The sequence below is a fragment of the Carlito syrichta genome, unplaced genomic scaffold, assembly GCF_000164805.1.
Source record: "Carlito syrichta isolate Samal-C Ts95f unplaced genomic scaffold, Tarsius_syrichta-2.0.1 Scaffold302986, whole genome shotgun sequence".
Classification (NCBI taxonomy): Eukaryota; Metazoa; Chordata; class Mammalia; order Primates; family Tarsiidae; genus Carlito; species Carlito syrichta.
Window position 1 is genome coordinate 162,308 of NW_007247082.1, and position 12,706 is coordinate 175,013.

Here is a 12,706-nt window from a genome sequence, read left to right on the forward strand (position 1 = left end):
CCTGGCCATTTCCAACCACTTATACAAACTAAACAAACAATATGCAATAACCCAAATGAGTAATTTATTCCAAAATTACATCCCCACTGTTTGTGGCTGCTTCTTAATAGAGTAATTCACAAAACTAGGAACTCACCATAGAAGGGCAAATGTGTCTGGGGTGAGAAGTATATAAAGACTAATTTTTAAAATCCTCACAATTATTTTATAAAGAGCACTTCCACATCAGTTGTCAGTTCTCAGCACTGTTCTAGAGTGCCGAGTCATTGCAAATGAAGACACAAACTCAGAGGGGTGAGGTGATGTTGTTGAATTGGTCCTTGAAACCAGACTTCTGAGGCACATTCGGCCCTTCCCCCATTGCACTACTCACTTATGCAGCATTTTTTGTGAATGCCACTAGTTTCCAGGCTCATAGAACAAATATGAAAAGTGCCTGCAGCACACGTAGAGGTCAATCGAATAAAAAAGGCAGGCAAGGAAGCAAATTATTGCACAACGCTTGCAATAAGGACTGAAATTAAAGGTAGGAACAAACAGAGAAAAGGACAAGAAATTACCGGGCAGAACTAGGAAAGGCCTCATGGAAAATGGCATTTAACTTAGATTTTGACCTTTAACTCTACTTGGTGAGTAGAGATTTCTGTGAAGAGAGGCATAATGAATTATATTGTAGAAAGAAGAAATAGCACAAAACAAAAAAAGTTGGTAAAAAGGCATGGGATCTTTGCGGTAGAGTGAGGTATTGGTGTGGATGACGCACAGGGTGTGTAGGAGTGTAAAACAGATGACCTTGGAGAAAAGGTACAGTTGATCCGAATGCTCCTATACATTGGGTGCCATTAAGTAGTCAAAAATAGGACAAAGTTGGAAAAGTAAGGGCAACAAATATATCCAAGGAACATCATATTTTTTTTAGAAAGCTCATCCAGCAACAAAAAGAATATTTTTTAAATAGAGTTAGAGGCTGCTGAGGGATGGCAATTTATGAGATTGTTGCAGTATCACTGGAAAGAAAAAAGGAAAAGTTGATCAGCAGATGAATGGCTAAACAAAATGTGTTACAGACACAGAGTAGAATACTATTTAGTCATTAAAGGAATGAAGGTTTGACATATGCTACATATACGTATACTACAACCTCAAAAACACACTTAGTGAAATAAGTCAGACAGAGAAAGACAAATATTGCATGATTGCACGTAAATGAGGTACCTAGAATAGGTAAATTCAGAGAGACAAGTAGAATAGAGGTTACCAGGGGCTGAGGAGAAGGGGGAAGGAGGAAATATGGTTTAGAGGGTACAGAGTTGATGTTGGGGATTAAAAAGTTTGATATAGCATTTTGAATTTATTTAATGACAATTGTACGGTTAAAAATACAAGTGTTTTATTTTTAATTTTAGATTTGTCTGTACAAGTGAGGATTTGTAACATAAGTTGCATGCATGTGAAGTTAGGGCTTCTACCTGGCCCCCTCTCTCATGATAGTGGACCAGATACCCAGCGTGTTGCCACGTGATCCCTTCTCTGTTTCCTCCCTCCCTCCTCTAGCTGTGTTCAGCAACTGCCAATTCCATCCTTGTGCTTATGTGATCAGTGTTCAGGGCCCACATATGAGAACATGCGGTACTTGGTTCTTTGTTTCTGTGGTAGTTCGCTTAGTATGATGACCTCCAGCTGCATTCAAGTTGCTGCAAAGGCCATGATTTTCTCCTTCTTTATGGCTACATAATATTCCATCATGTATATGTACCACATTTTCCTTATCTAGTTCACTTTTGATGGGCATCTGGGTTGGTTCCATGTCTTTGCTATTGTGAATAGTGCTGCAATAAACAGTGTGTGTGTGTGTGTGTGTGTGTGCAGATGTCTTTTGGTAGCATGATTTATGTTCCTCTAGGTATATACCAAGGAAAGGGATTGCTGGACCATATGAAAACTCAATTTCCAGTTTTTTGAGAAATTGCCACACTGCTTTTCATAGAGGTTGAATTAGCTTACATTCCCACCAACAGTGCATAAATGCCCCTTTTTCTTCTCAGCCATGCCAGCACCTACTGTTTTTGACTTATTAATGATAGCCATCCTTACCTGTGCTAGGTGGTATCTCATTGTAGTTTTGATTTAAATTTATCTGGTGATTAATGAGGCTGAACGTTTTTTCATGTGTTTGTTGGCTGCTTATACGTCATCCTTTGAGAAGTATCTCTTCATGTCCTTTGTCCACTTTTCAATGGTTCTTTTTCCCCCTTAAATTCGTTTGAGTTCTTTGTAGAGCCTACATGTTAGGACTTTGTCAGATGCATAGCTTGCAAATATTTTTTCACATTTTGTTCGTTGTCTCTTTACTATCTTGACAATTTCTTTTGCTGTGCAAAAGCTTTTTAGTTTGATAAGGTCCCACCTTATATCATGCATATTTACCAGTTTTAAAAAGGATTGATTGATAAATAGGTATTAAAGCAAATGTAGCAAAATGTTAATTGTAGAATCTAAAAAAAAATACAGAGGGGAAAGCATGAAAGACTTTGATTTGGCTGCAGAGCAGAATGTAACATAAACTTAACAGAATGTAGCTAGACATAAACCTGTAGCTAACAAACGATGGGCTTGAGAGGGCAGATATGGGCAGACATGAGTGTTATTATTTGTCTTCTTACCAAATAGGTAGTCGTTGAAAGTAGATGGAGAAATAGAGGTTAAAGTCTATTACTAAAAATTGCAAATTTAATTAATAAAGTAACTAATGATAATATAAATATCAAACACTGGGAAGAGGAGAAGAGAGGAAAGGTAGTAAATGTCAAAATTTCAACTTTCAGAGTAGAGATTGGTCTGGGTTTGTTGAGGTGAAGATAAAAGGCATGTAGATTTATGGAGGAAATAACCAGAACACCTAGGCAGAGCCATTCAAAGAAGGTTGTCCCTGAGTACTGGTAGGTGGGGGCAAGGAGAGATAATTTAATTTTCACCGTAAACTGTACTGCACTATTTGTTATCAATACATTATTTTGATTTTTAAAAATTGGTATGACAACAAAACTATAACCTCTTTTAAATTAGGGCCCAAATTAGGAGAGAAGCAGTGAAGGAGTTGGGGAGGACTGAATTTAAAGGGCATTCTGGAAATTAAATCTATAGGATTTATTGACTCTGGAGGAAAAAGAGAGGGCTGAGGATAATTCCCAGGCTTCAAATCTGGAGAGTAGATTCTCTGATGTATTGAGATGTGGAAAGCAACTTTCATCTTTAGAGAGAGAAAAAAAATGATGAGTTCATATATGAAAGCATTGACTTTGAGGTACCTATGGGATATCCCACTGGCATTGCCAAATAGTTTTTGTACCTGTGCTTTTAAAGCTTGGTGAAAGAGACTAGGGCAGAAAACCCTTCTGCATAATTTATGCTTGAGAAAAACACTAACTACGTACAAGTCTATTATTAGGCTATGATTTTGTGTTGTGAATGGTGGTGTTGAGACCTCGTTTTATGGAAGAAATTGAGAGAGGAGAGAGTGGAGTCTCCCTTTGTCTTGTCATGCTTCTACAAACTGGTTTGACTCACATACGTTATCACAGAACTTGGTGATGGAAGCAGGGATGTAAATGCAAGGTGATGTGTCACCAGATTTCCCTTTAAGAAAAGACCTGCTGCCCCAGCCACCAGCAGTTTTATGGGAAGGAAGCCCTCAACTTCCAGCCTCATCAGGGATTGCCTCAGCTGCAACCACCTTGCCAGAGGTCCCACCCCTTCGAGAGCAGCCCATATCCAATGACTAATAGGTACTTGTAAAGGTAAGGCCATTTCAGCCTAATATGAGGTCACTCTGATGGGCCAGTTTAACTCCAGAGCTCCCCAGGGACTTGACTAAGGCTGTTATCAGGCCTACACAACAACTGATCAATTCTTGTTCCTCCCCTTCCCTCCCACTGGTATGGATTCAAGGACACTCACTAAAAAGCATCCGACCTTCGAGTCTCAGAGTCTAACCAGCTCCTTCGACTTTGCCTATCTGTAGTACTTGCTATAATCCCATACTATGCTGACTAGATTTCTGAAAACAGATCCTAACTAAAGCACAAAGCTCTGCATTTTCACGTGTACTTGTGAGTAGCTAACACCTATTTTCTGTTTTATAAAAGAGAGAGGAAACAGGCTTCAATCAAACCAGTTGGACAAGTAACAAAAAGACAATCAAATAACTCCATCCAACCTGCCCCAAAGACTCCCATAGCAAAGCCATTAAGTCTTATGTGTTTTATTTTCTCCCTTCTGCAACCCTGAAGTATTTGCTGACATTTGAAGCCTGGTAATAATCATTGTCCCCTAGCTGTGTTTCTGAATTTCCAGCCAAATTCATGGCCATCCCATTTTCTGAATCAGATGTTCGAATCAACTAATCCATTCTAAATAGCCTTGCTTCTGGATATAAAAGGGGGAAAAAATAAACCTCTTTAAGCTTCAGGGTCACAAAATTGTCTTGGAAATATTCCTAATGGAAACACTGGATGGTCACAGAAGAGAGGTTTTATTAATAAAAATAAATATATTGGGGACTTGTATGCAATGGCATTAATAAAAGGAATCATTATTGGGGGAAATGTTTATTTAAAATGCTTTAGGGATATTTTGTTTTGTTTTACTTTGGCTTGTTTTTGTCTTTGTATATGTACTGTAAAACAAATGTTGAAGCTGGGAAATTAAGCAAAGAAAATCTTGCATTCTACTCAGATTAATCTCTGAGCAACATCTGATTAATGAGTTGCTTACCAAGGACAGAGATGCATATACTTTTGTAAATTAAAGGGATTTCAAATGAGTTCGTTCTTTAAAAGTATAGTTGCCCAATTAACAGTAGCGAATGTTTATTGAGCATTTACTATGTGCTAGTCACTGTGCCAAATATTGTACGTGTATTATCTTATTTAACCCTCCCAGCCCATCTGAGATATAAGACCCTCAGTATAATATGAATTATGCCTACTGCAGTTGTGCAACATGTGAGCCCTGGGGTTAAGCATTATTTTCTTTTTCAGATAAGAAAATAGAGGCATAGAGTGACTCAACACCTTGTCACCAACACACATAGCTGGTGCATAACACTGATAGATCTCAAACCAGGCTGATATGGCCAACTCTATGGCTTTTACTACACTACATTGTACCTCCTACTCTGCCATAAGATATAATAATTAATCATTGCAGGACAGTGTCATCTTGATGACTATGACTTCCTTTCTCTTTGTTCTAGATGCCTACACCACCCTTCTGGACATATGTCTACTGAAAGCCCACGCATCATTTAAGGCTCAGTTCAAGTGCCTACAATTTTCCCTGGACTACTCCTTTCTCTAGCAAAATTAATCATATCCTCCCTTTGACCTCATAATATTCATACCTGGATGTTTTCTCTTTTTCCAACATAGGTTAGTAACAGCATTATAATGTTAATGACTGCAACTCTTGTATTTACAACATTGAATTGAGGATGTATATTTATCTTATTCCTTGAAACAGGAAGAAGCATTGTCTTCCTTCCCCTTATCCATCATTCCTCACCTCCCTTACTCACTCTCTCCCCCGCCCCACCTCTTTTAACTCACCCTCTAAAGTTAATGACTACATTTGTTGATATCTATTACATGCATCATGTTTTCCACGTTGAAATATAAGACACCTATTTGTGTCTTTCCTTTTAGGACTATAAGTTCCTCAAAAACACAGATGAAGTTTCTTTCACACCTTTATCCTTGCACCTACTACTATGCCCTGTGCATAAGTACTCAACAAATGTATTTGAGTGAACAAACACCCTCATGCAAGACATATGGAGGGATTTCCGTGATCTACTAAACTTGTCTACTGGGTATGTATTCTTATATGTCTTAGTTCTGGAAGAGAAAATATGTTTACCAATCATATGAACTAATATTATATAATTCAGTCTGTATTTACTGCAGTTATGTCTTCAAACATTACTAAAGGGAAAAAAATTATTAGTACATTTCAAAATGGCCACACAGAATACATAAAGCTTTCTATTTTAGCTCTTTCATTTGTGTTGTGATTGAAGAAAAGTTTCTTTTTTAGAGAGAAAAATACTACGAACTTAAATAAAATATACTATAAGATTTTTATTGGTACAATGATAAATTTTGCACCATAAGTTGTACAATACTACAGTTAAAGATACACATTCTAATCTATCTGGAGGTGGAAGGTGTATGATAGAGTAAATAATCTTATAAAGAAATCAAAATGTAGTCTAAACACTTTTTATGCTTCTCCTATTAAAATGTATATAAATTTAGGACATTAAATCAAAGTAATTTTATCTATACATGTTAAATTGGATTTGGAGAGAGAGATTTTTAACATTTACACTAATACTCTAAATTATACTCAAAATGCAGCAAGTTTTATTCATGTAGATGGAGCAAGAAGCAAAGAAAAAAAGTCTCATAATAGTCAAAGTTGATGATACAACATCAATAGTTAAAAAGCCCCTGACAAAGAACATTTTCATTCTTGTTTTATATAATCATATCAAATTGGTAACCTGTTCCCGAAGCCTACTCTACATCATAAGCAGCAATTTGAAAAGGAAAAAAGACATTCTGAAATAATATGTGCCAAATGTCAATAGTGAAAGGACAAGCACCAATGAAATGTAAATGCTAAGAACAAAACTGAGACATATCAGCATGGAGGCAGTCACTGGAGGCCCAGTGGCTTTACTCTACTTCAGCAGCCCTGCATTTATACTGGCTGACCCAATAACTGATGTTCATATTGGTAAGCTAGAACCACCAAATGTATTCATAGGTCAAAACATCACATTGCACACCTTACATATATACAATTTTTATTTGTCAGTTATACCTCAATAAAGTTGTAAAAAATAAATAAGTAAAATATATGCACTATATCTTAAAAGGTTAGAACAGATGTGACAAATTTAGAAGGTGTTCTAGTCCACACAGCTAAAATAACAAATTAAAGTATAACACAGGCCGGGCTCAGTGACTCAGCCTGTAATCCCAGCACTTTGGGAGGCTGAGGCAAGAAGATTGCCTGAGCTGGCAGGTTCAAGACCAGACTGGGCAACATGGTGAGACCTCATCTCTACAACAAATGAAAAATTAGCCGGGCGTGGTAGTGCGCACCTTGTAGTTCTGGCTACTTGGAAGGCTGAAGCGGAAGGATCGCCACAGCTCAGCAGGCCGACTTTGAGTGTGCCACTGCATTCCAGCCTGGAAAACGGAGTGAGACTCCAACTCAAAAATAAATACATAAATAAATAAAAATAAATTAAAAATAATAAAGTAAAACACAGAATGTTCTAAAAAATCAGATATGCAGAACTCACTTATTAGAGTTCACATAGTGGGGGTTTTACTGCTTTAGGACTTTATATGATAAAGAATGTAAAGCCTATTATGTCCAATAATTTTCTTTAAAGACAAAGCAAACTTTCTAATGTTGATATGACTGCCTTTTCCAATTCAGACTCAACCAAACATCACTACTTAAATTAGTTGATTCCTGCCTATATCTAACTTGAGATACAACACAACCTATCTCAAAAACCACTTGCATGGTATGGACAATCCTGCAAAGAGACTTTCAGATGAGAACATAATGGTGCTTTCCTGAAAATAAAAGGTACGATCTAATTTTTATGTTTCCTCCCTCTGCTCCCTGAATCTTAACATTTGGTTTAATAATCAATACTAAAGAATTTTAATTTCTACAACGTGCATTGTTGCCAAATAATACCTAGAATATCTTTTAATTGTAATTACTCACATCTGGCAAAGGCTTCAGGGTCACAACACATTCTCTCTTCATACCCTACAAACATTAGGAATTTAAGAACTTTTAATTATGTAAAACCTAACATGCCAGAGTATTATTCAATGTTTCTAGTTTGCTATTTTACCTTCTGACAAGTTTTATAAAAGAGAAGGGAATAAAATGAACTTACATTACATACAAGATGTTGCCTACATAAATGCCAGAAAGGGAAGCAAAATGAACAGCCGGAACATATGGCAGTGAGCTGACAGCATAAAGAAACTAGTTCTGCAAGAGCAACAAGAAACATCTTGAAATGCTCAAGACATATGTGTTTTTAGGAAGGAGACTGAAGTGTTTCATAATAAAAACAGGACAAAGTGAACCATGAGTGCTGAATAAAGTTTTAATTAAAAATGAGTTTTTAGCCTTCAATGTGAATATACAATATGCTTCACAGATGGATTTTATATTTAAGCCATATCCAAACCAAAAAAGTAAGTGAGACAAATAAAGCTTCTGAAAATGGCACCGAGGCTAAAATGTATGTAAACAATAGAGGGTTCTGGTACAAACAAACAAGGAAGGAAGAACAACCCTTCTGTCATCCATTTTCTGCTTGTACGTTGCATAGGGAGATCACACAACCTACCTTTGGTGCAAGCACATCTCTCCCCAATTTAAACATATAATAGACACACACAGTTAGGAAACAACCTAAATGTCTAATAGAGGAATGGTTAAATTACTTTATAGCTATGCAATATTAGTCATTAAAAACACATTTATGCATCATTTTGAAAAATGAAGAAATGTATGTGTATTAATGTTAAAATAGTAAGATACAAAATTTGTAAAAAAGAAAACCAACTTTGTAAAAATGCATGGAATATTGCAATAAATACAAGAAATACTACCAAGTTATCTCAAGGCTTTTACTTTCATAAAACTACTTCTCTGAATCTTCTAGTTTTATGCAATACTGCTTTTTAATATCAGAAAATAATGAATATTTTGAAAAGCTCAATTGAAGCTGAAATATTTATCTAGAAAAACTAATATAAAATAATAATGGTTCTAAGTTTATCAGAAAATATTTTTATATTAATCTTTGATATCTAAGTAATGATGGCCTATATGTATATAACTTCATTCTAGGTCTAAGGCAAGAAAGAATTATCTTTGAATTTCACTAGCTATTATAGGCAAACAATGAATAATAGATAACTTTTCTCCAATAAAAAATATAGGCACCTAGCAGATGGAGATATGACAATCACAATTTTGGGGGACACGGAGCCAATGGCAATATTTTTCTATTTTTTTCTTGGGAAAAAAAGCTTAAACCAAACACGAAAAGCTATCTAAAGTTCTTCCCAACACATTTTAAAAGCATGGGCTTAAGCTGGAAATCTCTGGCAATAAGTTTGGTATTTGAAAGTATCTTAATGCCAGGAAATACTTTTATATTGCAAAATATTTATTTTTAAAAGTTCAGCTGAGGTTTGAATTTTTGTGAGATCTTTAAGATGGATCAAAAGTAAATTCAGGAACAGTCTTTCTTACAGGGTTTCTGAAAGTTTCATTTCATTTAATTTGTTTCAGTATGTGTTTATTGTCAATACTCACTGACATGGTCCTTTACATGAAACTTTAGTTCCAGGCAAGTGATCAATTTGCTATTCTCAAATACACTTCGTTAACCTTTGTTTCCATTCCTTTATATGCCGCTCAATTTTTCCCACTTAAAGTACTTTTCTCTTTTCCTACCTATTCCAATTCAACTAGTCTTTCAGACTGAAGAAATGTCCCTCTACTCTGTACTCCTAAAGCCTTTTCGGACAAATGACTTTAGTTCTCTCTATCCTTTGAACTCACACTACTCATCGACTCCTCAGTAAATATGGATTCCATTGTGTTGTCTCTTACTGTGGTCTTTTCAAGTATTTATGTCATCTGCTAAACTAGATTTTTTCCTATGTCATCCAGTGATTAATGCACAAGAGTTCAGTAGATATGCTGAAAGATGAGAAATGGCTGGAGAAACACTGACTACAAAACTCTTACCCTTGGCCTTAATATGACCTTTGGGATGGCAGTTATATGATCTGCTTATTCCTACTGTGAGAATAAAAGGCATTATTTAAGCACCCCAAGACTTTTCTGGAAAGAAGACAAAATTCAAGTATAGTAAGGTATACAGAGAAGAGCTTTGATGTGATCTCGACATATATTTCAACCTCATCTTGGACCCCAAACTCACCATATACCTTTATGCTCTAGTCATTCTAAACTGCTTGCAGTTCCCTGAATATGCTATGCTTCTTCATGCCTCCACGCAAGCTCTGATGCCCTGCCTCTCTCCTCTTTTGAGATCATTCTTTAAGATTAGATGAAAGTCTCATTTCTTTGTGATATAATCCTTTCCTAATTAAGAAAGTTGTTGTTGTTTCTTTCATGTTCTGAAAGTACACACCTAAACATTTTCTTCATACATTTACTAATATTGCATATGCCCATAACACTATAACATTTGAAAACACATTTTGATATGTTTGTGAGAAGTCAGGATATAGCTTCTTATTTAATATTTGCCCAGTGATATTCATGATACTAAGTGGAAAGCAGGCACTCAATATTTGCTTAATGACTGCATAAATAAATAAATGAATAATCTTGCTAACTGCTTATATTAAAATAGAGGAAAAAACCTCTGGAATTTAAAGTTAGTCATGGATAACCCAAAAGGTATATAATTTACACGGAAATTAAGGGACAAGAATTATTCTCCTTGAAGCTCAAGGCATTTTTTGCCTATTTTTATAAAAAGTAAAAATAAAAAAACACCTTCCAGATGGTGAAGAGGTTAACACAATGAAAATATTTCTTAAAGAAGGACAAATTAAAATCAGAAAAAAGTCCCACATGAACCTTACGCTATAGAGGAAGCTGTGAATAGATGCTAGACCCAATGATCTCAAACCTCGGCAAGCATTACAATCACTAAAAAGACTCTTAAAAATACAAATGTTAAATTTACGGCATCAGGATTGCCAGAGTTTTAAATTATTAACAAGCTTCCTGAGTGATTCTGATCAGTTAAGATTTGGAATCACTTCCTTAAACATAAAGCTTTACCAGTTTTAGACCTGGATATTATATACTCATGCACAATCCACTAAAGAGATAAATATTAGGTATCTCAGATATTTTAGTTCTGAACCCTATCCCTAGGAAATTTCTTTCCAAGTTATGACAATTTCCACTTATTTGTGATTAACTAGATATCTGTATTTTTAAAATCTCATGAACTCTTCACTACTAAACATCTCCAGTAGAGCTGCTAAAAAGTTACAAGTTGACTAGTTTAATTTCCCTTCCTGTACAGTATAGCAAAGGTAGGTAAATAAGCAGGTGAATAACTAGTGGGGACAGAGCAGAAGTAGGAAACCATATGAAAGCTATTCACAAACATATTAAGAAGTTTTAAATAATGGAAAACTAGCCTCCTCCAACACAGAGATGGATCAATCATTAAGAATCAAGTATCACCTCTTAAAATCCATTATTAAACCCAATACCTAAGGAAAATCAAACAACAGTACATTCTATAGACTATTTATGAGAAAAAACTAACATAAATGAGTTTAAGTCCTAATTCAGTCACTTAGCACTCCCATTGTGTGACCTATAAAGAGACCAAACTTGTTTTCTCATTTGTAAAAAATGTAGATTATAATCCCTGCCCAACTTAATTCACAAAAATGTTACAGAGGGATACAATAAGTAAAATGTTTGAAAATAATAATGGGTTATATAAAATACAAGCTATCATTTATGATAAAAGTTTACTAGAAATAATTTTTTCTAGGTTTTAAATGTTTGGTAGGTAAAAGTTTGCTAAAGTCAAAAGTTCTTTTTCTTCCATTTTCCTAACATAAACACTTGAAAATACTTCTTAACTCAAAAGCTGGCATCTTTTCTCTCATTTGGCAAAAACAATTCTCCTCTGGGTTTCCAGTGGAACTGAAATGATTTTTGACTGTTTTTGTCTAAGAGTATCAATGAAAACTTCTCCAAATCATGTAGTTTCTAGGCCAAAACACATTCTTTATGCAGCACAGTTGTAGGAATATATCATATGTGAACAACTATAATACTGGGTTGCAAAGGAGAATCAGGATAGCATAATTTTTTCTCTCCCTTAGGAATATTCAAAATATTTTTAACATGTCCTTATTGAGCAGAGTGGTAGATTCCTTTTCAATATAACTTTTTATTCAACATCAGAATATTTAAAATTAAAGAGAGCTATGCTAATTTTTTTCAGAAAATAAACATTAGAGATAAGATCAATAGATATTCATGTATATAATAATAATAATAATATTCATAGAACCCTTACCAGGTGCTAGGTATTGTTTTAAGCATTTAATAATTGTTAACTAGCTTAATTTTCATAATGACCCCATAGGATTGATAAAATCTTCATTTTAAAGATGAGCAAAATGAGACAGAGAAATTAGGTAATTTGTCTAAGGTCACACAGTTATCAGGTGGTTGAATCAGGATTTGGATCAAGCTGTATGACTCCAGAGGCTGTGTACAGATAACCACTGGGCTATTTTTCTGGACAGTGAGTAATTCTTATGTATATGTAATATCTAAAATATAATGATCACATGTTAGCTAGCAGCAATTTTCAAAAACATATAAATATATAGGATGCTTCCTAGGTTGAGTTCTCTGGAGGGGAAAATTCTGCAACTTAATTTTTTTAAATTTAAGACTTTTTTTAAAATTTAATTTAATTTTTTATTTTATTTTATTTTTAATTTTTAAAAAAATTTTTTATTTTAATATTGTGGGGTACAGTTAAGGGTTAGGTATACAAATATGCTTCGTT